Source organism: Hesperophylax consimilis, chromosome 2, assembly GCF_061612785.1.
Source record: "Hesperophylax consimilis isolate HC1 chromosome 2, BYU_Hcon_1.0, whole genome shotgun sequence".
In the NCBI taxonomy this organism is placed as follows: Eukaryota; Metazoa; Arthropoda; class Insecta; order Trichoptera; family Limnephilidae; genus Hesperophylax; species Hesperophylax consimilis.
In genome coordinates, this window is record NC_142837.1 from 536,939 (window position 1) to 560,923 (window position 23,985).

A 23,985-nucleotide genomic window follows, 5' to 3' on the forward strand; every position below is an offset into this window, starting at 1 on the left:
AAGTTTGATTAGCCTTAAATATTTGTAATAAAAACTGGTTGTTCCAAAGCATCCATCTATCTATCTATAATTTATCTGTGGTTTTAGTATGACATTTGAGCCACTGTCGTCTCTGTTTACATTTGAGCTGATGAATGTTTTTTTTGCTCTTAATTTATTTGCTAACAGTTCAATTAAAAACAGTTTATCCGATTACACCTCACATTCAACATATTCATAGTTATGACATGAATACATTTAATTAAAAATGAAACAATCAGGATGTGATTTGTCTACATATCGTTAACGTAGCGTATATTTTCTTTTATAAGTCTTAAACATTTTATACATCGACCCCTATAATGGAAGTCTTTACCTATAATGAAATGCATATTGAAAATGGTGGTGGAAAGAAACACGTTATAACATAAATGCTTAAAATATTTTTTTATTGGGTAACAAAACATTCAATATAAATGTACAGATATAGTTTGTTTGTTGTTTACAAAGAATATGCATAACATGTTAGATTTGACAAATTTAACGTCTGATTTACACAACACTTGAATTGTGACGTCTTTGGGTTAATGCACACTTCTCACAATACATATAATATGGAATAGTGGTTTTAAAGCTGTAAAAACTTTGAACTGAACAACGCGCTAAGACACTTGTGTTTTGTTGCCTCGCGTTTTAACTTTTGTATGAGTCAGAAGTACACTGGAATATGCCTCGACAATTTGGAATCCACAGTATAAACCGTAGAAAAGAAATATACACATTTCACTCTCTTTACTTAAAAGTAAGACATTAAAAATATAATTGTTTACTACCTACAACTACTTGAACTTACATAAATACTTTTTTGTTGTTTGTTTTTGGGGTGTTATGTCGTGTTGCGCTAACTCCTTCTTTAGCCGACGCTGTCCGAAACGTCGGCTAAAGAAGGAGTTAGCGCAACACGGGATAACACCCCAAAAACAAACAACAAAAATGCTTTTGGCCGTGAGAATCTAAAAACTTACCTTACATAAATACATTTTAATTTAGCTCACTGATCTAGCTGAGCAAACCTATTTACCTATGTCAAGCTACCGATTGAAATGCCCTAGTGAGATGTGCAGAGTATGCTTTTTATGTAAAACACAAAAAGCATACTCTGTGTTTTTTGAATGAAATAAATAAAATAAAATAACAGATTTTGGAAATAAGTAAAAATCAAACAACGTTTTAATTTCATTAAAGTGTATTTATTTTTTTTAAATCTGATTCGATTTAAGTATTTTGAGTTTGAACTTGTTTTACTTTTTAAAGTTTAAACAGAATATAAAAATAGTTAAAATGCTTTTGGGAATCTATTTAATCTGAAACTAAATTTTCCTAATGATAAAAATCAACAGTTCCCTCAAATAGTGACAAATTTAGGTTTGCATTATCATCAAATGATAAGTTCAAGTCACACTGTATGTATTTAACCCTGCGAATAAATTTAAAATGGGAAGATTAGTCTTAAATAGATTAAATTTACTGGTTTAAATAGATATGAAACGACAATACCTAATCTAAAATTTACCTGTAAACAATGTTTTGGGTTGAAACTCCAGCCTGATTTACACCTTGAGGACTTCCGTCGACTATTTGAATTTTTAATGAATTTATTGTTATGACTCTGGAGCAAGCTACATACAATTGCCCATGCGTAAAGACGGGTTCTGGTAAATAAACACCAATCTGATTAAAAGTTTGACCCTGCGATTTAAATTGTCATTTCATAAGCAAGACTTTTTCGTTAATTTTACGTGCATCTACATTTTTGGGACACAGTATCGCTCTGTCACTGAATAAATTTGAATCGCTACAGAATGAGAATGTCCGTAAAGTGCGCTAATAACATCTTGGCAAATCGTACTTGACGGTAAAACTATTTCATGATGGTACGCAACTTTGAGGAGTTGGTAATGTTCCATTCCATGATTAAAACGTCTATTCTGTATTATTTGTAGGTTGTTTAAATATGTAAGCTCCCGATTTGCGAACCGAGCCAGGAAAGAAACGGCGTTTCGAGCCATTTGCGGTTGTTTCTTTCCTTTCCTATAAATCGAAGTTCAGCTCGTGTACATAGCATGAGGCTTTCTAAACGGCACAACTCTGATAAAAATGGAGAAGCAAAGAATGTGTTTCAACACTTTTGCTTTTTGCCCGAAAGTAATGGGTAAAAATGTGGTGCGTGGTGTAATGTTTGAATGTGAATGAAGCAAGATGTTTGTGCCAAATTTCATATTTACGATTTGATGTTCGAATGTAAATAAAGTGAATGCTTTCATTTAAATCAAATAGCTGTAGGTACCTGACCGACCCCCCTATGGTGGTCTGTGAACAAATTTTAAATGAACAAATTGGCCGTCCAATTAAAAACCTTGATCGTTTCCGATTTAAGTAGATATATTAACTGGCAAGCTAGTTATGTAATTAGTTCCATAATTATACCATTCATGGATGATTAGTAACTTTAAAATATCAAAGCGTTGAAGTGTCATCATTTTCATCACGCCTTTGGAAAGACATAGAGAGGATTGTGAAATTAGTTCCAGTTCAAAGTAACGCCGGCTGAAGTTCATTCATTCTCGAGGACTTGAAAACGCAGAGAGTAGAGAAAGGTTTTGACATCCTGCAAACGAAAAAAATTATGCATATTGTTAATTCATTTATTAATATATAGTATTTTAATGTTTTTAACTTGGTACAACAAAAAAATCTGCAATAAGAGACAAATGATCAGAAGAATTGTGCAAAATTTACAGAATCGGCGTTAATGGCGATTGTCAAAGTTTCAAATGTAATATCAAATAGCGGGCCAGAACTAATTACATACATTTTGTAATAGATATTACTTGTACCCTATGTTTAAACATATATATTTAAACATAGGGGTTTATTAGCCATCTACGAACACAGTGCACGATCTTGAGATATGTTATTTGAATATTATAATTAAAGAGTCGCCTCATGTTTTCTTGTCTCAAGTGTTAATAGCGTTTTAACTTTTGTATGATAATACAATTTGACGCTCAACATGAATTTTATAGCTATGAATTTTAAATATTACAATGGCGTCCAACGCGTCTTGTATTTTAATCTTATTGCATTGTGTTGACTTTCAAATGTTACAATGATAGTCAATAATTGAAACGCCTGATGTAACTTACTATCTAATAGAATTATGCAAACAAACTTTGTAACTTTAAGGTCCGCTTCGTGTCACTAATAAATATTATAATGGCATTACCAAAACCCAGCTTAACTCAAAACACCAGTTTTTGTAGTTGGGCCCCTGTGATTATAAGCTCCGAACCGAACCAGAAAAGGAACGCAACAACTGCAAACGGCGTTTCGAGCCATTTGCGGTTGTTTCGTTCCTTTCCTATAAATAGCATGAGGCTTTCTAAACGGCACAACTCTGATAATTAAATACATATGCTTGCGTGTAAATGAAGCGGACTGCGTGTCAAAACGTTGCTTTTTCCCCGAAACTAATGGGTAAAAATGTGGTGTGTTATGAAATATTTGAATGTGAATAAAGCAAGATGTTATAGTTATGTCATACTGAAAACTGGCGCACGTAAAGATTAAAGGAACCGTTGTGTCTGCGAATATATCCGGCATGATTGTAGGCAAAAAATGAACGCTTTCTCTTTTATCATTTCACGTGACTTTCTTGTAAAACATTATCTGATAATTCCCAACCATCATACTTGTGCCATTGTATACCTGTTCAAGAAACGCTTAAAGCCGGCTGACAACTTTAATTTCAAACTTATATTTTTAGATATTTCTGAAGTTCCACGACGCCCGGTGGAGATTTCCTCCATTGTCAATTGCAATAAACAGACAGTAGAGATGTTTCAATAGATGAAAGATAGGCTTTTATTTACGTTATAATAATAGTATGAACATGATAATATTCACCTTGAGAAAGTGCATTCAGGATTCTGCGCTGTCCTTTGTTCAGAACGTCGAGTCAAAGCGTTGCACAGTCATCACGACTTGACGATATTTCTGAAGCAACGCCAGTAACGTATGTAAGTAACGTAACGCCGGCTGTCATTACTCGGCTTTCTCGAATACTGAAAAACGCAGACTGCAAAGACGTTTTCAAAACCCTGCAAATGACATTTTAATAACAGTTAGGCATTTTGTATCATTTTATTAATATATATTGCAAAATTTACAGACTCGGCGATAATGGCAATTGTCAAAGTTTTAAAATGTATGTCAAATAGCAGCCAGAAAAAACTACACGTAATATGCAGTCGTCTTATGTCATAATACTAATAATCATTTATAACACTGCCGCTAAAACATTCTGAAAAGTTCCCAATTATCATACGTGTACATACCTGTCCAAGAAACGCTCCCAAAAACCATGGATGAAATCGCCTAGGTGTATTTTTAACCGAATTTGGAAAAGCGTAGACGCCATTTTTTTAGATTTTAAAATCCACTTGAACACAACGTCCCGTGAAAGTATCCATTAAAGTATCCATACAGTAGAATCCTGCAAATAACGAATGTAATAACATTAAAATATAATTTAGAATATCATTAAGAAAGGGACGTTAGTTTTCTTTTTAATGAATCTACTATATTTCATTTCGTTTCCCCAAATAGTGATGGGTTTTGACAAATTTAATGATTAGTTCAAGTCACACTGTATGTATTTTACCACGTGAAGAAATCAATAGATTAAAAAGAATGTGTTTCAACACTTTTGCTTTTTGCCCGAAAGTAATGCGAGAGGCATCTGCCTAATTTTATAATTAAATACATATGCTTGCGTGTAAATGAAGCGGACTGCGTGTCAAAACGTTGCTTTTTCCCCGAAACTAATGGGTAAAAATGTGGTGTGTTATGAAATGTTTGAATGTGAATAAAGCAAGATGTTATAGTTATGTCATACTGAAAACTGGCGCACGTAAAGATTAAAGGAACCGTTGTGTCTGCGAATATATCCGGCATGATTCTAGGCAAAAAGTGAACGCTTTCTCTTTTATCATTGGTGGATATGTCCTCCATTGTCAATTGCAATAGAGATGTTTTACATTGACAGTAGAGATGTTTCAATAGATGAAAGTTAGGCTTTTATTTACGTTATAATAATGACATTAATTAATTAATTATAACATGATAATATTCACCTTGAGAAGATGCTAGAATTCTGCGCTGTCCTTTGTCCAGAACGTCTAGTCAAAGCGTTGTTAGAGACGATATTTCGACAGCCTAGACGTTTCAGAACCCTACAAATGACAGTTAGGCATTTGTATAATCATTTATTAATATAAATTATTACGTTATATTATGGGTAAAACTCACTTTAAGTTCATTTTCGATCAAAGCTTGCAGATAGGCACCATTGTTTTCTTCGTCGCGTTCATGAGTGCAAATTCGATTTCCAATTGGGCAACTTGTCAAAGACACACGGAACTTGAGAATAATCTCAACTCATCTATTATCCATTATCGATATCCATTTCGACGGACTTTCCAATATTTTGAAACACACAGAAAACAAACAGACGCGTAAAAAATGCGGTTATTTAGTTAAAAGAGGACGCCATTTTGAGAAAAAAAAATGGCCACGTGACTACCGATGATACCATTATGAAAAGAAAAACATTTAGACATAAATTAAACCTATTACCCTAAAAATCGGGAAATTTAAAAACATCTTTCGTGAAATTTAAAAAACAAAATCAACGATACCCGATCAATTCAGACCCGACGCTCGATAAAAATCAATCGTGTTTTTAATTTACGTTCGAGTAATGCGAAAAACGCAAAATTTTCGAGCAAAAAGGCGCAAGAAATTTTTTTTTTATGATTTCGCGTTCGGGGTGCGTTCGATGTTGAATAAAAACATAAACGGTGAAGGAGAAAATGTTTTGCAGATCATCCCGATCGATGAAAACGAAACGTTGCGAAAATGCACCAAAATTTGGCCGTTTCGAAACCGCGCGCGTGGCAACACTCACTTTCTGCAAAATTCGGCAGACCACGTGGTACGATTCCCAGATTTGGAAGCTCTGATGCAAATCGTTTTTTTGCCATAGTGGGGCAGTCCTGGCGGCGGGAGAGTGAACCTCGGTACTTGAGCATGGCGCGCCTCGAACGTTTCCAGTTTCTGTCGACAGAGTTCCTCTAATTTTCCAGCCGTAGAGTTTCCAAATAAAAAAACTGACTGCTGTTTCACGTTTTTACACGCAAAATTGAACTCGAATTCTATGCAAACAGAGAGGCGTCTCGGTCTACTTTCGCGTGAAGCCTGAAACAAAAGAAAGGCAACTTTTTTCAAGCACACGAAAATGAACCTAGAGTGTGAGCGACTTGAAGGTTCAAGTGGTCGATTTTCGCCTAATTTTAAGCGACCAAATAAAACAAAGAAACTGAGTATTAATATATGTACTAGCTTTTTGCCCGTTGCAGGCAACTGATGGGTAAATGTGATAAGCGATCTGATGTTTGAATGTAGATGAGACGAAGAGTGTGGGACTACAAAATTTAAAAAAAGAAATGGATATTTTGAGAAAAAAAAGAGCCAAGGAGCTTACTGATCATTTTTTCACCGAGCCATTCGTGTTGTGTAGGTCGAGACGCGTAATTTGATATCCATATCGTATGTACGGTTTTTGTCACCAACATTCTTCAAAAGTTGTTATTTTGGAAAAAAAAATTGCTCAATTAACACGAAAAATATGTATGCTTGCATGTGAATGAAGCAATGAATGTGTGACCACAAATGTATTGAAATATATGTTTGTTTAGAAAGAAATGAATATTTTGAGAAAAAAAAGAGCCAAGGAGCTTACTGATCATTTTTTCACCGAGCCGTTCGGATTCTGTGAGTCGAGACGCGTAATTTGATATCCATATCGTATGTACGGTTTTTGTCACCAACATTCTTCAAAAGTTGTTATTTTGGAAAAAGAATTGCTCAAATAACACGAAAAATTTAAAAACTTTTAAAAATGTAATATGTATTTTGGCATATAAATGAAAGTATGTGTGTGTGACCACAAATATATTAAAATATATGTATGGATAGAAAGAAATGGATATTTTGAGAAAAAAAAGTGCCAAGGAGCTTTCTGATCATTTTTTCACTGAGCCATTCGGATTTTGTAAGTCGAGACGCGTAATTTGATACCCATATCGTATGTACGGTTTTTGTCACCGACACTCGTCAAAAGTCCCAGCGAGTTTTATTTTGGAAAAAAACATTGCTCTATAAACAAAAGCAAAATGTAAAAACTCTTTTTGGAAATTTTTTATTTTTAAATTTAAAATCTACCACTACCACTACCACTACCCCTACCCCTTCCCCTTCCCCTACCCCTACCCCTACCCCTACCACTACCCCTACTACTACCACTACCACTACCACTACCCCTACCCCTACCCCTACCCCTACCCCTGCCCCTACCCCTACCCCTACCCCTACCCCTACCGCTACCCCTACCCCTACCCCTACCCATACCCCTACCCCTACCCCTACCACTACCACTACCCCTTCCCCTACCCCTTCCCCTACCCCTACCCTTACCCCTACCCCTACCCCTACCCCTACCCCTACCCCTACCACTACCACTACCCCTACCCGTACCCCTACCACTACCCCTACCCCTACCCCTACCCCTACCCCTACCACTACCACTACCACTACCACTACCCCTACCCCTACCCCTACCCCTACCCCTACCCCTTAAACTACCACTACCACTACCACTACCCCTACCCCTACCCCTACCCCTACCACTACCACTACCACTACCACTACCCCTACCCCTTCCCCTACCACTACCACTACTTCTACTACTTGGTACAATTTATCAATTTGCGTGACGCTATTGATGTTGTTTTTCACCACGGGGCGACGGTACCCGTGCCAAATTATTGATCGGTTTTTTTTAAATTTTCAATCCATACGTTATAAAACAACACTGCGGACCTAACCTAGAAAACGGGCTAAATCACGCTGTCAGTACCTGCCTACCTAGGACGTCTACCCGGTACCATCTGTGTAGGTACCTGCACCTACTATTAAAAAAATATCGAAAAAATATTTGCATAACGCAATTAGGCACCTACTCGTTAAAAAATAAACAAATGAAAACTTTAAATATGAATCGCTTCCAGGCTAACCTCATCCAATTTCTGCGCTCCTGGTAGAAATTAAAAATCTGCGTAACGCTATTGATGTAGTTTTTCACTACGGGGCGACGGTATCCGTGTCAAATTATTTTTACCGAACTTTATTTTATTTCGTTCAAAAGTTTTATCGATTTTTAAAAATATACTGCCAAAGTAAATACCTCTACAAATTTTATCGTTTCTTTGAAGTAACATCACTATGTAATAAAACATCTCTTCGGTGCTTGTCTATGATTGGCTGATTTCTGATTATACAAAAGCCCGCCTGTTGGCATTTTTCGGTTCAAATTGCAAATGTCAAAACTTAAGCCGCTTATTGTAAGACATTTTGAACCGAGCGCCATCTGTAGAACGGCCGAAAAACGTTCCTTAACCTTCGGACGATGATTTTTTTCGATAATTTCACCTGCAGACTGCGTGTTTGCGACGGAATTTAATCATTAGGATGACCATGTAGATTTTATAAATAAATCGTACCACGTGGTCTCGTGTTGACCACGTGACTAAATTTTGTCCAATGATACCACTATGCAAAGAAAAACAATTTCACTTAAATTAAAAATCTTTCCCGATAAATGAGGAAATTTGTAATATTTATCGTGAAATTAAATTTTTTTTTTCGTGATATTTAAAAAAAAATCAACGATACCTGATTAAATCAGACACGACGCTCGATCAAAAATAATCGTCTTTTTAATTTGCGTTAGAGTAATGCGAAAAACGCAAAATTTTCGAGCAAAAAGGCGCAAGAATTTTTTTTTAATTATTTCGCGTTTTGGGTGCGTTCGAAATTGAATAAAAATATAAACGGTGAAGGAAAAACAGTTTTACAGATCGGTGGCGATCGATGAAAACGAAACATTGAGAAAATGCACCAAAATTTGGCCGTTTCGAAACCGTGCGTGTTGCAACACTCGCGGTGAAAAGTTGATTTGTCGCCGGGAAGCTCTGCCGATTGACCGGCCGCGAATTAACTTATTGGAGTGTCGCCGTCCCGGCCGCCGAAGAAGAGAAAATCAGCGCTTTCGTATGGCGCGCCGCCAGCGTTGCCGGACGATTTTGACGACATCGATTCCCTAAAGAAACCTCTCGAGTTTCCGGGAATTATTTTCATAGAAAATCATACTGACTCGGATTTTCAGGTTTTACAGACCAAATTGAACTTGAATTCTCTTCCCACAGAGAGGCGTCTCGGTCTACTTTCGCTTGAAGCCTGAAACAAATGAAAGGCAACTTTTTTCAAGCACACGAAAATGAACCTAGTGTCCTATGCGACTTTAGGTGCGAGTGGTCGATTTTCGCCTAATTTTAAGCGACCAAATAAAAACAAAGAAACTGTGTATTACTATATACTAGCTTTTTGCCCGTTGCAGGCAACTAATGGGTAAAAATTAATCGCGTGGTGTAGTATTTGAATGTAGATGAGGCGAGGGTGTAGGACTACAAATTTTTAAGTAACATATATTGCCCCTTAAATAACGCCTGCTCGCGTCCCCTTTAGAGTTACATCTCAGTTTTCAAATAGTATGTGGGCTACGCTAGGTTTGTATAGACTGGTTTGTGATTTAATTCTAAAACCTATTTTCCATGTTATTTTCTTTAACATAAATTGCCCCTTAAATAACGCCTGCTCGCGTCCCCTTTAGAGTTATATCCCAGTTTTCAAGTAGTTTGTGGGCTACGCTAGGTTTGTATAGACTGGTTTGTGATTTGATTCAAATACCTATTTTCCATGTTCTAACCTAACCTAACCTCAAAAATACGCAAAATTTAAAAACTTTTAAAAATGTAATATGTATGTTTGCATGTGAATGAAGCAATGAATGTGTGACCACAAATGTATTGAAATATATGGTTGTTTAAAAAGAAATGAATATTTTGAGAAAAAAAAGAGCCAAGGAGCTTACTGATCATTTTTTCACCGAGCCGTTCGGATTCTGTGAGTCGAGACGCGTAATTTGATATCCATATCGTATGTACGGTTTATGTCACCAACATTCTTCAAAAGTTGTTATTTTGGAATAAAAATTGCTCAATTAACACGAAAAATATGTATGCTTGCATGTGAATGAAGCAATGAATGTGTGACCACAAATGTATTAAAATATATTTTTGTTTAGAAAGAAATGAATATTTTGAGAAAAAAAAGAGCCAAGGAGCTTAGCGATCATTTTTTCACCGAGCCATTCGGATTCTGTAAGTCGAGACGCGTAATTTGATACCCATATCGTATGTACGGTTTTTGTCACCGACATTCTTCAAAAGTCCCAGCGAGTTTTATTTTGGAAAAAAACATCGCTCTACAAACATGTAAAATGTAAAACTTTTATTGGCAAAAATTATATAAAAAAAAATCTTCAAATTTAATATATTTAAAAAAAAATTACCAAAAAAATATATTCATAACGCAATTAGGTACCTACTCGTTAAAAATACAGAGACAAAAACTTAAAATATGAATGGCTCCCGGGGCGACGGTACCCGTGCCCGCCTCTCAAATTTATTACAAACACTCAAACTGGAAAAACTTTTGATTAAAAAATGTTAATTTTACAAAACAATAACACCGCTTCACCCTATATAACTTCTGCGCTCTGGGTACAATTTATAAATTTGCGTGACGCTATTGATGCAGTTTTTCACTACGGGGCGACGGTACCACTACTACTACTACAACTACAACTACAACTACAACTACAACTACAACTACAACTACAACTACAACTACAACTACAACTACAACTACAACTACAACTACAATTTACAACTACAACTACAACTACAATTTACAACTACAACTACAATTTACAATTTACAACTACAACTACAATTTACAATTTACAATTTACAATTTACAATTTACACTTAAAATTACAATTTACAACTACTTGGTACGATTTATAAATTTGCATGACGCTATTGATATAGTTTTTCACTACGGGGCGACGGTATCCGTGTCAAATTATTTTTATTAAACTTTATTTTATTTCGTTCAAAAGCATTATCGATTTTTCAAAAGATTAACTACCAAAGTAAGTACCTGCACAGATTTTGTCGTTTTTTTTCAATTTTAAATCCATACTTTATATTACAATACATCGGACCTAACCTAGAAAAGGGCTAAAACATGCTGTCAGTACCTGCCTACCTGGGACCTTTACCCGGTACCATCTGTGTAGGTACCTGCACCTACTTTTAAAAAAAAATACCGAAAAAATATATTCATAACGCAATACGGTACCTACTCGTTTAAAAATAAAGAGATAAAAACTTGAAATATGAATGGTTCCCGGGGCGACGGTACCAATGCCCGCCTCTCAAATTTATTATAAACACTCAAACTGGAAATTTTTTTGATTAAAAAATGTTTATTTTACAAAACGATCATCACCGCTTCACCCCATATAATTTCTGCACTCCGGGTACAAATTATAAAGTTGCGGGACACTATTGATGTAGTTTTTCACTACGGGGCGACGGTACCCGTGCCATATTATTTTTCCCCAACTTTATTTCATTAATAATAAAAAAAAAATATTTCCTTCAAAAGCATTATCGATTTTCAAAAGATAAGCCACCAAAGAAAGTACCTACACAGATTTTATCGTTTCTTTGAAGAAGCATCACTATGTAATAAAACATCTCTTCGGTGCTTGTCTATGATTGGCTGATTTCTGATAATACGAAAGCCCGCCTGTTGGCATTTTTCGGTTCAAATTGCAAATGTCAAAACTTAAGCCGCTTATTGTAAGACATTTTGAACCGAGCGCCATCTGTAGAACGGCCGAAAAACGTTCCTTAACCTTCGGACGATGATTTTTTTCGATAATTTCACCTGCAGACTGCGTGTTTGCGACGGAATTTAATCATTAGGATGACCATGTAAAATTTATAAATAAATCGTACCACGTGGTTTCGTTGTTACCACGTGATTATTTTTTTTCCAATGATACCACTATGCAAAGAAAAACAATTTCACTTAAATTAAAAATCTTTCCCGGTAAATGAGGAAATTCGTAATATTTATCGTGAAATTAAATTTTTTTTTTTCGTGATATTTAAAAAAAAAATCAACGATACCTGATTAAATCAGACACGACGCTCGATCAAAAATAATCGTCTTTTTAATTTGCGTTCGAGTAATGCGAAAAACGCAAAATTTTCGAGCAAAAAGGCGCAAGAATTTTTTTTTAATGATTTCGCGTTTTGGGTGCGTTCGAAATTGAATAAAAATATAAACGGTGAAGGAAAAACAGTTTTACAGATCGGTGGCGATCGATGAAAACGAAACATTGAGAAAATGCACCAAAATTTGGCCGTTTCGAAACCGTGCGTGTTGCAACACTCGCGGTGAAAAGTTGATTTGTCGCCGGGAAGCTCTGCCGATTGACCGGCCGCGAATTAACTTATTGGAGTGTTGCCGTCCCGGCCGCCGAAGAGCGAGAAAATCAGCGCTCTCGTATGGCGCGCCTCGAGCGCTTCCAGTTTCCGCCGGCAGAGTTCCGGGACGATTTTGACGACATCGATTCCCGAACGAAACCTCTCGAGTTTCCGGGAATTATTTCGATACAAACTCTGGCTTAATTTCGCCCAAAACGCGTCCCGCCATAGTGAACCTCGAGTCGAAGCGGCTCCGTGAGAGCGGCGGTCGATTTTCGCTCGCCAGGAATTCGGCAAAAAACAATTGAATGGGACTTTTTTTCTCGCATGCCAAAACGAACCTAGTGTCCTATGTGACTTAGGGGTCGAGTGGTCGATTTTCGCCTAATTTTAAGCGACCAAATAAAACAAAGAAACTGAGTATTAATATATGTACTAGCTTTTTGCCCGTTGCAGGCAACTGATGGGTAAAAATTAATTGCGTGGTGTAGTATTTGAATGTAGATGAGGCGAGGGTGTGGGACTACAAAATTTTATAAAAAGAAATGAATATTTTGAGAAAAAAAAGAGCCAAGGAGCTTACTGATCATTTTTTCACCTAACTGTTCGGGTTATGTAGGTCGAGACGCGTAATTTGATACCCATATCGTATGTACGATTTTTGTCACCAACATTCTTCAAAAGTTGTTATTTTGGAAAAAAAAATTGCTCAATTAACACGAAAAATATGTATGCTTGCATGTGAATGAAGCAATAAATGTGTGAGCACAAATGTATTAAAATATATTTTTGTTTAGAAAGAAATGAATATTTTGAGAAAAAAAAGAGCCAAGGAGCTTACCGATCATTTTTTCACCGAGCCATTCGGATTCTGTAAGTCGAGACGCGTAATTTGATACCCATATCGTATGTACGGTTTTTGTCACCGACATACTTCAAAAGTTGTTATTTTGAAAAAAGAATTGCTCAATTAACACGAAAAATATGTATGCTTGCATGTGAATGAAGCAATGAATGTGTGACCACAAATGTATTGGAATATATGTTTGTTTAAAAAGAAATGAATATTTTGAGAAAAAAAAGAGCCAAGGAGCTTACTGATCATTTTTTCACCGAGACGTTCGGATTCTGTGAGTCGAGACGCGTAATTTGATATCCATATCGTATGTACGGTTTTTGTCACCAACATTCTTCAAAAGTCCCAGCGAGTTTTATTTTGGAAAAAAACATCGCTCTACAAACATGTAAAATGTAAAATTTTTATTGGTAAAAATTATATAAAAAAAATCTTCAAACTTAATAAATTTAAAAAAAAATATATATTCATAACGCAATTAGGTACCTACTCGTTAAAAATAAAGAGACAAAAACTTCAAATATAAATGGCTCCCGGGGCGACGGTACCCATTCCCGCCTCTCAAATTTATAACAAACACTCAAACTGGAAAAATTTTTGATTAAAAAATGTTTATTTTACAAAACAATAACACCGCTTCACCCTATATAACTTCTGCGCTCTGGGTACAATTTATAAATTTGCGTGACGCTATTGATGTAGTTTTTCACTACGGGGCGACGGTACCACTACTACTACTACAACTACAACTACAACTACAACTCCTACTCCTACTACTACTCCTACTCCTACTACTACACCTACTCCTACTCCGACTCCTACTCCTTCTCCTACTCCTTCTCCTACTCCTTCTCCTACTCCTACTCCTACTCCTACTCCTACTCCTACTCCTACTCCTACTCCTACTCCTACTCCTACTCCTACTCCTACTCCTACTCCTACTCCTACTCCTACTCCTACTCCTACTCCTACTCCTACTCCTACTCCTTCTCCTTCTCCTACTCCTACTCCTACTCCTCCTACTACTTCTACTACTACTCCTACTCCTACTCCTTCTCCTACTCCTACTCCTACTCCTCCTACTACTTCTACTACTACTCCTACTACTACTCCTACTCCTACTCCTACTCCTTTCCTACTCCTTCTACTACTACTATTACTCCTACTACTGCTACTACTACTTGGTACAATTTATAAATTTGCGTGACGCTATTGATGTAGTTTTTCACTACGGGGCGACGGTATCCGTGACAAATTATTTTTACCAAACTTCATTTTATTTCGTTCAAAAGCATTATCGATTTTTCAAAAGATAAACTACCAAAATAAGTACCTGCACAGATATTATCGTTTTTTTTTAATTTTAAATCCATACGTTATATTACAACACTACGGACCTAACCTAGAAAACGGGCTAAAACACGCTCTCAGTACCTGCCTACCTAGGACCTCTACCCGGTACCATCTGTGTAGGTACCTGCACCTACTATTAAAAATTTGCCGAAAAAATATTTACATAACGCAATAAGACCCCTACTCGTAAAAAAATAAACACATGAAAACTTTAAATATGAATTGCTAACAGGCTAACCTTTTCCAATTTCTGCGCTCCTGGTAGAAATCTAAAATTTGCGTAACGCTTTTGATGTAGTTTTTCACTACGGGGCGACGGTATCCGTGTCAAATTATTTTTACCGAACTTTATTTTATTTCGTTCAAAAGTATTATCGATTTTTTAAAATATACTGCCAAAGTAAGTACCTCTACAAATTTTATCGTTTCTTTGAGATCACATCCCTAAAATAAAAGCACATCACTTCGCTGCTTGTCTACGATCGGCTATTATCTCTGACTAACCAAAAGCCCGATTGTTGGCATTTTTTGTTAAAATAGCAAATGTCAAAACTTTGGCCGGTTACTGTGACACATTTTGAACCGAACGCCATCTGTGGGACGGCCGAATAACGTTCCTTTACCTTCGGAGGATGAATTTTTTCGATAATATTAAAGGCGGACGGCGTATTTGCTGCGGATTGCAATCATCAAGTTGAGCGTGTCGATTTTATAAAAAAAGCATACCGCGTAGTTTTCGCTAGACCACGTGACTTCGCGAAGCTCTCCCGATTAAATCATTTTTTTGCTTGTCGGGCGAACCTGGCGGCCGGAGAGAGAAATGCGCCCTTTCGTATAGCGCCGCGAGCGCTTCCAGTTTCCGCCGCTAGATGCTACTCAAATTTTTGTCGACAAATTATCCCGAACAAAAAAATTAGTAAACATTTTCATACAAACTTACACTGACTCGAGTTTCACGTTTTTACACGCAAAATTGAACTCGAATTCTATGCAAACAGAGAGGCGTCTCGGTCTACTTTCGCTTGAAGCCTGAAACAAATGAAAGGCAACTTTTTTCAAGCACACGAAAACGAACCTAGTGTCCTATGCGACTTTAAGTTCAAGTGGTCGATTTTCGCCTAATTTTAAGCGACCAAATAAAACAAAGAAACTGCGTATTACTGTATATATATATATACTAGCTTTTTGCCCGTTGCAGGCAACTAATGGGTAAAAATGTGGTGCGTGGTGTAGTATTTGAATGTAGATGAGGCGAGGGTGTGGGACTACAAAATTTTATAAAAAGAAATGAATATTTTGAGAAAAAAAAGAGCCAAGGAGCTTACTGATCATTTTTTCACCGAGCTGTTTGGATTCTGTGAGTCGAGACGCGTAATTTGATACCCATATCGTATGTATTGTTTTTGTCACCAACGTTCTTCAAAAGTTGTTATATTGGAAAAAAAATTGCTCAATTAACACGAAAAATATGTATGCTTGCATGTGAATGAAGCAATGAATGTGTGACCACAAATGTATTAAAATATATTTTTGTTTAGAAAGAAATGAATATTTTGAGAAAAAAAAGAGCCAAGGAGCTTACCGATCATTTTTTCACCGAGCCGTTCGGATTCTGTGAGTCGAGACGCGTAATTTGATACCCATATCGTATGTACTGTTTTTGTCACCAACATTCTTCAAAAGTTGTTATTTTGGAAAAAAAATTGCTCGATTAACACGCAAAATTTAAAAACTTTTAAAAATGTAATATGTATTTTGGCATATAAATGAAACTATGAGTGTGTGACCACAAATATATTCAAATATATGTATGGATAGAAAGAAATGGATATTTTGAGAAAAAAAAGTGCCAAGGAGCTTTCTGATCATTTTTTCACTGAGCCATTCGGATTTTGTAAGTCGAGACGCGTAATTTGATACCCATATCGTATGTACGGTTTTTGTCACCGACACTCGTCAAAAGTCCCAGCGAGTTTTATTTTGGAAAAAAACATTGCTCTATAAACAAAAGCAAAATGTAAAAACTCTTATTGAAAAATTTTTATTTTTAAATTTAAAATCTACCACTACCACTACCACTACCCCTACCCCTACCCCTTCCCCTACCCCTACCCCTACCCCTACCACTACCCCTACCACTTCCACTACCACTACCACTACCCCTACCCCTACCCCTACCCCTACCCCTGCCCCTACCCCTACCCCTACCCCTACCGCTACCCCTACCCCTACCCCTTCCCCTACCTCTACCCCTACCCCTACCCCTACCACTATTACTACCCCTACCCGTACCCCTACCACTACCCCTACCCCTACCCCTACCACTACCACTTCCCCTACCCCTACCCCTACCACTACCACTACCCCTACCCGTACCCCTACCACTACCCCTACCCCTACCCCTACCCCTACCACTACCACTACCACTACCCCTACCCCTACCCCTACCCCTACCCCTACCACTACCCCTACCCCTACCCCTACCACTACCACTACTTCTACTACTTGGTACAATTTATCAATTTGCGTGACGCTATTTATGTTGTTTTTCACCACGGGGCGACGGTACCCGTGCCAAATTATTGATCGGTTTTTTTTAAATTTTCAATCCATACGTTATAAAACAACACTACGGACCTAACCTAGAAAACGGGCTAAATCACGCTGTCAGTACCTGCCTACCTAGGACGTCTACCCGGTACCATCTGTGTAGGTACCTGCACCTACTATTAAAAAAATACCGAAAAAATATTTGCATAACGCAATTAGGCACCTACTCGTTAAAAAATAAACAAATGAAAACTTTAAATATGAATCGCTTCCAGGCTAACCTCATCCAATTTCTGCGCTCCTGGTAGAAATGAAAAATTTGCGTGACGCTATTGATGTAGTTTTTCACTACGGGGCGACGGTATCCGTGTCAAATTATTTTTACCAAACTTTATTTTATTTCGTTCAAAGGCATTAGCGATATAAAAAAAAAAATAAACTGCCAAAGTAAGTACCTCTACAAATTTTATCGTTTCTTTGAGATCACATCCAGAGGCGGCTCTAGGGATTCAGTCGTGGTAGGTCATTTGAAAAAAATGTGTGACTAATCTTTATTTGATATTGTGAAAAATGCCCATATATTATTAACTATATCAATTTGTTATAGAGTTTTAGAGTCGCGGACTCTAAATAAATATTATGTTAATATAATAAATTGGAAATAAATACACAATCCATGTACTTACGGCAAATTATTTTTAAGATATTAAGTTTTAATGTAGTTGTCCACAACATTAAAATAAATAAAATCAGTGTTTGATTCTATTTGACAATGATTTTTTACGTTTTTTGTTTTGTTTCATTCTAAATCGATAACAACATAAATAATTATTCTAATCCTTTCCCGAACTATGCAATTGAAAAACAACCATTGTTCCACACACTACAAGCGTGTAAAATGAAAAAACGACATTTGTTTATGTCACCATCTCTGTAAAACATATAATATTCACCGTGTTGTCTCCCCCACGGTCATGACCTAAGCGTCCCTAAACTTTCTTCGGAAGCTAATTTTTACTTCGACGAAAAATATAGTGCCATCTCGTTTATTCTATGGCGCGCGTAGGGACAGAAGATGCCAAATTGGACATTCTTTAAATTGACCCAGCGAATCGTGTGGACTTGTGAATGAAAGCTTCTATTAGAGACAACAGATGTCACTGCTAGTCACTCGCCGCCGCCGCTGTTTCGCGTTACATTTTAAATGTTTTGATGCACATAATTGATTAATATATTTATTATTGTTGTCTTATAATTTTGGGGGGTCAAACACCAATTGACCTAAGGGAAGAACCGCCACTGATCACATCCCTAAAATAAAAGCACATCACTTCGGTGTGTCTATGATTGGCTGATTTCTGATTGACGAAAAGCTGACTGTTGGCATTTTTTGTTAAAATAGCAAATGTCAAAAGTTTGGCCGGTTACTGTGACACATTTTGAACCGAACGCCATTTGTGGGACGGCCGAATAACGTTCCTTAACCTTCGGAGGATGATTTTTTTCGATAATATTAAAGGCGGACGGCGTATATGCTACGGATTGCAATCATCAAGTTGAGCGTGTAGATTTTATAAAAAAGCATACCGCGTAGTTTTTGCTTGATCACGTGACTTCGCGAAGCTCTCCCGATTAAATTATTTTTTTGCTTGTCGGGCGAACCTGGCGGCCGGAGAGAGAAATGCGCCCTTTCGTAAGGCGCGCCGCGAGCGCTTCCAGTTTCCGCCGCTAGATGCTACTCAAATTTTTGTCGACAAATTACGCCGAACGAAAAAATTAGTAAACATTTTCATACAAAAACCGGATTACACGGTATTTCGAGTTTTCCACGCCAAATTGAACCCCGGGTTTTATGCCCGCAGAGAGGCGTCTCGGTCTACTTTCGCCTGAAGCCTGAAACAAAAGAAAGGCAACTTTTTCGCTACTTTCACGCCAAAACGAACCTTAGAGTGTGAGCGACTTGAAGGGTCAAGTGGTCGATTTTCGCCTAATTTTAAGCGACCAAATAAAAACAAAGAAACTGAGTATTAATATATGTACTAGCTTTTTGCCCGTTGCAGGCAACTGATGGGTAAAAATTAATCGCGCGGTGTAGTATTTGAATGTAGATGAGGCGAGGGTGTGGGACTGCAAATTTTAAAAAAAGAAATGGATATTTTGAGAAAAAAAAGAGCCAAGGAGCTTACTGATCATTTTTTCACCGAGCCATTCGTGTTGTGTAGGTCGAGACGCGTAATTTGATATCCATATCGTATGTACGGTTTTTGTCACCAACATTCTTCAAAAGTTGTTATTTTGGAAAAAAAAATTGCTCAATTAACACGAAAAATATGTATGCTTGCATGTGAATGAAGCAATGAATGTGTGACCACAAATGTATTAAAATATATTTTTGTTTAGAAAGAAATGAATATTTTGAGAAAAAAAAGAGCCAAGGAGCTTACCGATCATTTTTTTACCGAGCCATTCGGATTCTGTAAGTCGAGACGCGTAATTTGATACCCATATCGTATGTACGGTTTTTGTCACCAACATTCTTCAAAAGTTGTTATTTTGGAAAAAAAATTGCTCAATTAACGCGAAAAATATGTATGCTTGCATGTGAATGAAGCAATGAATGTGTGACCACAAATGTATTAAAATATATTTTTGTTTAGAAAGAAACGAATATTTTGAGAAAAAAAATAGCCAAGGAGCTTACCGATCATTTTTTCACCGAGCCATTCGGATTCTGTAAGTCGAGACGCGTAATTTGATACCCATATCGTATGTACGGTTTTTCTCACCAACATTCTTCAAAAGTTGTTATTTTGGAAAAAAAAATTGCTCAATTAACACGAAAATGTATGCTTGCATGTGAATGAAGCAATTAATGTGTGACCACAAATGTATTAAAATATATTTTTGTTTAGAAAGAAATGAATATTTTGAGAAAAAAAAGAGCCAAGGAGCTTACAGATCATTTTTTCACCGAGCCATTCGGATTTTGTAAGTCGAGACGCGTAATTTGATACCCATATCGTATGTACGGTTTTTGTCACCGACACTCGTCAAAAGTCCCAGCGAGTTTTATTTTGGAAAAAAACATTGCTCTATAAACAAAAGCAAAATGTAAAAACTCTTATTGGAAATTTTTTATTTTTAAATTTAAAATCTACCACTACCACTACCACTACCCCTACCCCTTCCCCTACCCCTACCCCTACCACTACCCCTACCACTACCCCTACCCCTACCCCTACCCCTACCCCTACCCCTACCCCTACCCCTACCCCTACCCCTACCCCTACCCCTACCCCTACCACTACCACTACCCCTACCCGTACCCCTACCACTACCCCTACCCCTACCCCTACCCCTACCACTACCACTACCCCTACCCCTACCCCTACCACTACCACTACCACTACCCCTACCCCTACCCCTACCACTACCACTACTTCTACTACTTGGTACAATTTATCAATTTGCGTGACGCTATTGATGTTGTTTTTCACCACGGGGCGACGGTACCCGTGCCAAATTATTGATCGGTTTTTTTTAAATTTTCAATCCATACGTTATAAAACAACACTACGGACCTAACCTAGAAAACGGGCTAAATCACGCTGTCAGTACCTGCCTACCTAGGACGTCTACCCGGTACCATCTGTGTAGGTACCTGCACCTACTATTAAAAAAAAACCGAAAAAATATTTGCATAACGCAATTAGGCACCTACTCGTTAAAAAAGAAACAAATGAAAACTTTAAATATGAATCGCTTCCAGGCTAACCTCATCCAATTTCTGCGCTCCTGGTAGAAATTAAAAATCTGCGTAACGCTATTGATGTAGTTTTTCACTACGGGGCGACGGTATCCGTGCCAAATTATTTTTACCGAACTTTATTTTATTTCGTTCAAAAGCATTATCGATTTTTAAAAATATACTGCCAAAGTAAGTACCTCTACAAATTTTATCGTTTCTTTGAGATCACATCCCTAAAATAAAAGCACATCACTTCGGTGTGTCTATGATTGGCTGATTTCTGACTGACCAAAAGCCCGATTGTTGGCATTTTTTGTTAAAATAGCAAATGTCAAAACTTTGACCGCTTATTGTAAGACATTTTGAACCGAACGCCATTTGTGGGACGGCCGAATAACGTTCCTTAACCTTCGGAGGATGATTTTTTTCGATAATATTAAAGGCGGACGGCGTGTTTGCTGCAGATTGCAATCATCAAGTTGAGCGTGTCGATTTTATAAAAAAGCATACCGCGTAGTTTTTGCTTGATCACGTGACTTCGCGAAGCTCTCCCGATTAAATCATTTTTTTGCGTGTCGGGCGAACCTGGCGGCCGGAGAGAGAAATGCGCCCTTTCGTATGGCGCCGCGAGCGCTTCCAGTTTCCGCCGCTAGATGCTACTCAAATTTTTGTCGACAAATTATCCCGAACGAAAAAATTAGTAAACATTTTCATACAAAAACCGGATTACACGGTATTTCGAGTTTTCCACGCCAAATTGAACCCCGGGTTTTATGCCCGCAGAGAGGCGTCTCGGTCTACTTTTGCTTGAAGCCTGAAACAAATGAGAGGCAACTTTTTTGCTACTTTCACGCCAAAACGAACCTAGTGTCCTATGCGACTTTAAGTTCAAGTGGTCGATTTTCGCCTAATTTTAAGCGACCAAATAAAAACAAAGAAACTGAGTATTAATATATGTATACTAGCTTTTTGCCCGTTGCAGGCAACTGATGGGTAAATGTGATAAGCGATCTGATGTTTGAATGTAGATGAGACGAAGAGTGTGGGACTACAAAATTTAAAAAAAGAAATGGATATTTTGAGAAAAAAAAGAGCCAAGGAGCTTACTGATAATTTTTTCACCGAGCCATTCGTGTTGTGTAGGTCGAGACGCGTAATTTGATATCCATATCGTATGTACGGTTTTTGTCACCAACATTCTTCAAAAGTTGTTATTTTGGAAAAAAAAATTGCTCAATTAACACGAAAAATATGTATGCTTGCATGTGAATGAAGCAATGAATGTGTGACCACAATATATGTTTGTTTAAAAAGAAATGAATATTTTGAGAAAAAAAAGAGCCAAGGAGCTTACTGATCATTTTTTCACCGAGCCGTTCGGATTCTGTGAGTCGAGACGCGTAATTTGATATCCATATCGTATGTACGGTTTTTGTCACCAACATTCTTCAAAAGTTGTTATTTTGGAAAAAGAATTGCTCAAATAACACGAAAAATTTAAAAACTTTTAAAAATGTAATATGTATTTTGGCATATAAATGAAAGTATGTGTGTGTGACCACAAATCTATTAAAATATATGTATGGATAGAAAGAAATGGATATTTTGAGAAAAAAAAGTGCCAAGGAGCTTTCTGATCATTTTTTCACTGAGCCATTCGGATTTTGTAAGTCGAGACGCGTAATTTGATACCCATATCGTATGTACGGTTTTTGTCACCGACATTCTTCAAAAGTTGTTATTTTGGAAAAAAAAATTGCTCAATTAACACGAAAAATATGTATGCTTGCATGTGAATGAAGCAATGAATGTGTGACCACAATATATGTTTGTTTAAAAAGAAATGAATATTTTGAGAAAAAAAAGAGCCAAGGAGCTTACTGATCATTTTTTCACCGAGCCGTTCGGATTCTGTGAGTCGAGACGCGTAATTTGATATCCATATCGTATGTACGGTTTTTGTCACCAACATTCTTCAAAAGTTGTTATTTTGGAAAAAGAATTGCTCAAATAACACGAAAAATTTAAAAACTTTTAAAAATGTAATATGTATTTTGGCATATAAATGAAAGTATGTGTGTGTGACCACAAATCTATTAAAATATATGTATGGATAGAAAGAAATGGATATTTTGAGAAAAAAAAGTGCCAAGGAGCTTTCTGATCATTTTTTCACTGAGCCATTCGGATTTTGTAAGTCGAGACGCGTAATTTGATACCCATATCGTATGTACGGTTTTTGTCACCGACACTCGTCAAAAGTCCCAGCGAGTTTTATTTTGGAAAAAAATATTGCTACTACCACTACCACTACCATACCACTACCACTACCATACCACTACCACTACCACTACAACTACCACTACCACTACCACTACCACTACCACTACCACTACCACTACCACTACCACTACCACTACCACTACCATACCACTACCATACCACTACCACTACCACTACCACTACCATACCACTACCACTACCATACCACTACCATACCACTACCACTACCACTACCATACCACTACCAGTACCACTACCACTACCACACCCACTACCACTACCATACCACAGCCATACCACTACCACTACCATACCACTACCACTACCATACCACTACCACTACCAGTACCACTACCACTACCATACCACTACCACTACCAGTTCCACTACCACTACCACTACCACTCACACTTCCAGTACCACTACCAGTACCACTACCACTACCATACCACTACCAATACCACTTCCATACCACTACTACAACCGCTACCACTACCACTACCACTTCCATACCACTACCACTACCATACCACTACCACACCATTACCACTACCATACCACTACCATACCACTTCCATACCACTACCATACCACTACCATACCACTACCATACCACTACCACTTCCATACCA

General features: G+C 37.3%; 1 long non-coding RNA gene across 2 annotated transcripts; it reads right to left on the minus strand.

Annotated features, from left to right (window-relative positions):
* Positions 1–409: 409 nt before the first annotated feature.
* On the minus strand, positions 410–5,714 carry LOC149425611 (uncharacterized). 2 transcript variants are annotated; one of them, XR_016303406.1, is made up of 5 exons: positions 5,350–5,641; positions 5,175–5,273; positions 4,377–4,534; positions 3,946–4,139; positions 410–2,647 (listed from the first exon to the last, which is right to left on the minus strand). It is a non-coding gene; the product is annotated as an uncharacterized LOC149425611 (long non-coding RNA). The 2 variants fall into 2 exon arrangements; XR_016303405.1 differs by lacking the exons at positions 3,946–4,139; positions 4,377–4,534 and having other exon boundaries at positions 5,350–5,714.
* Between the last annotated feature and the right edge of the window lie 18,271 nt (positions 5,715–23,985).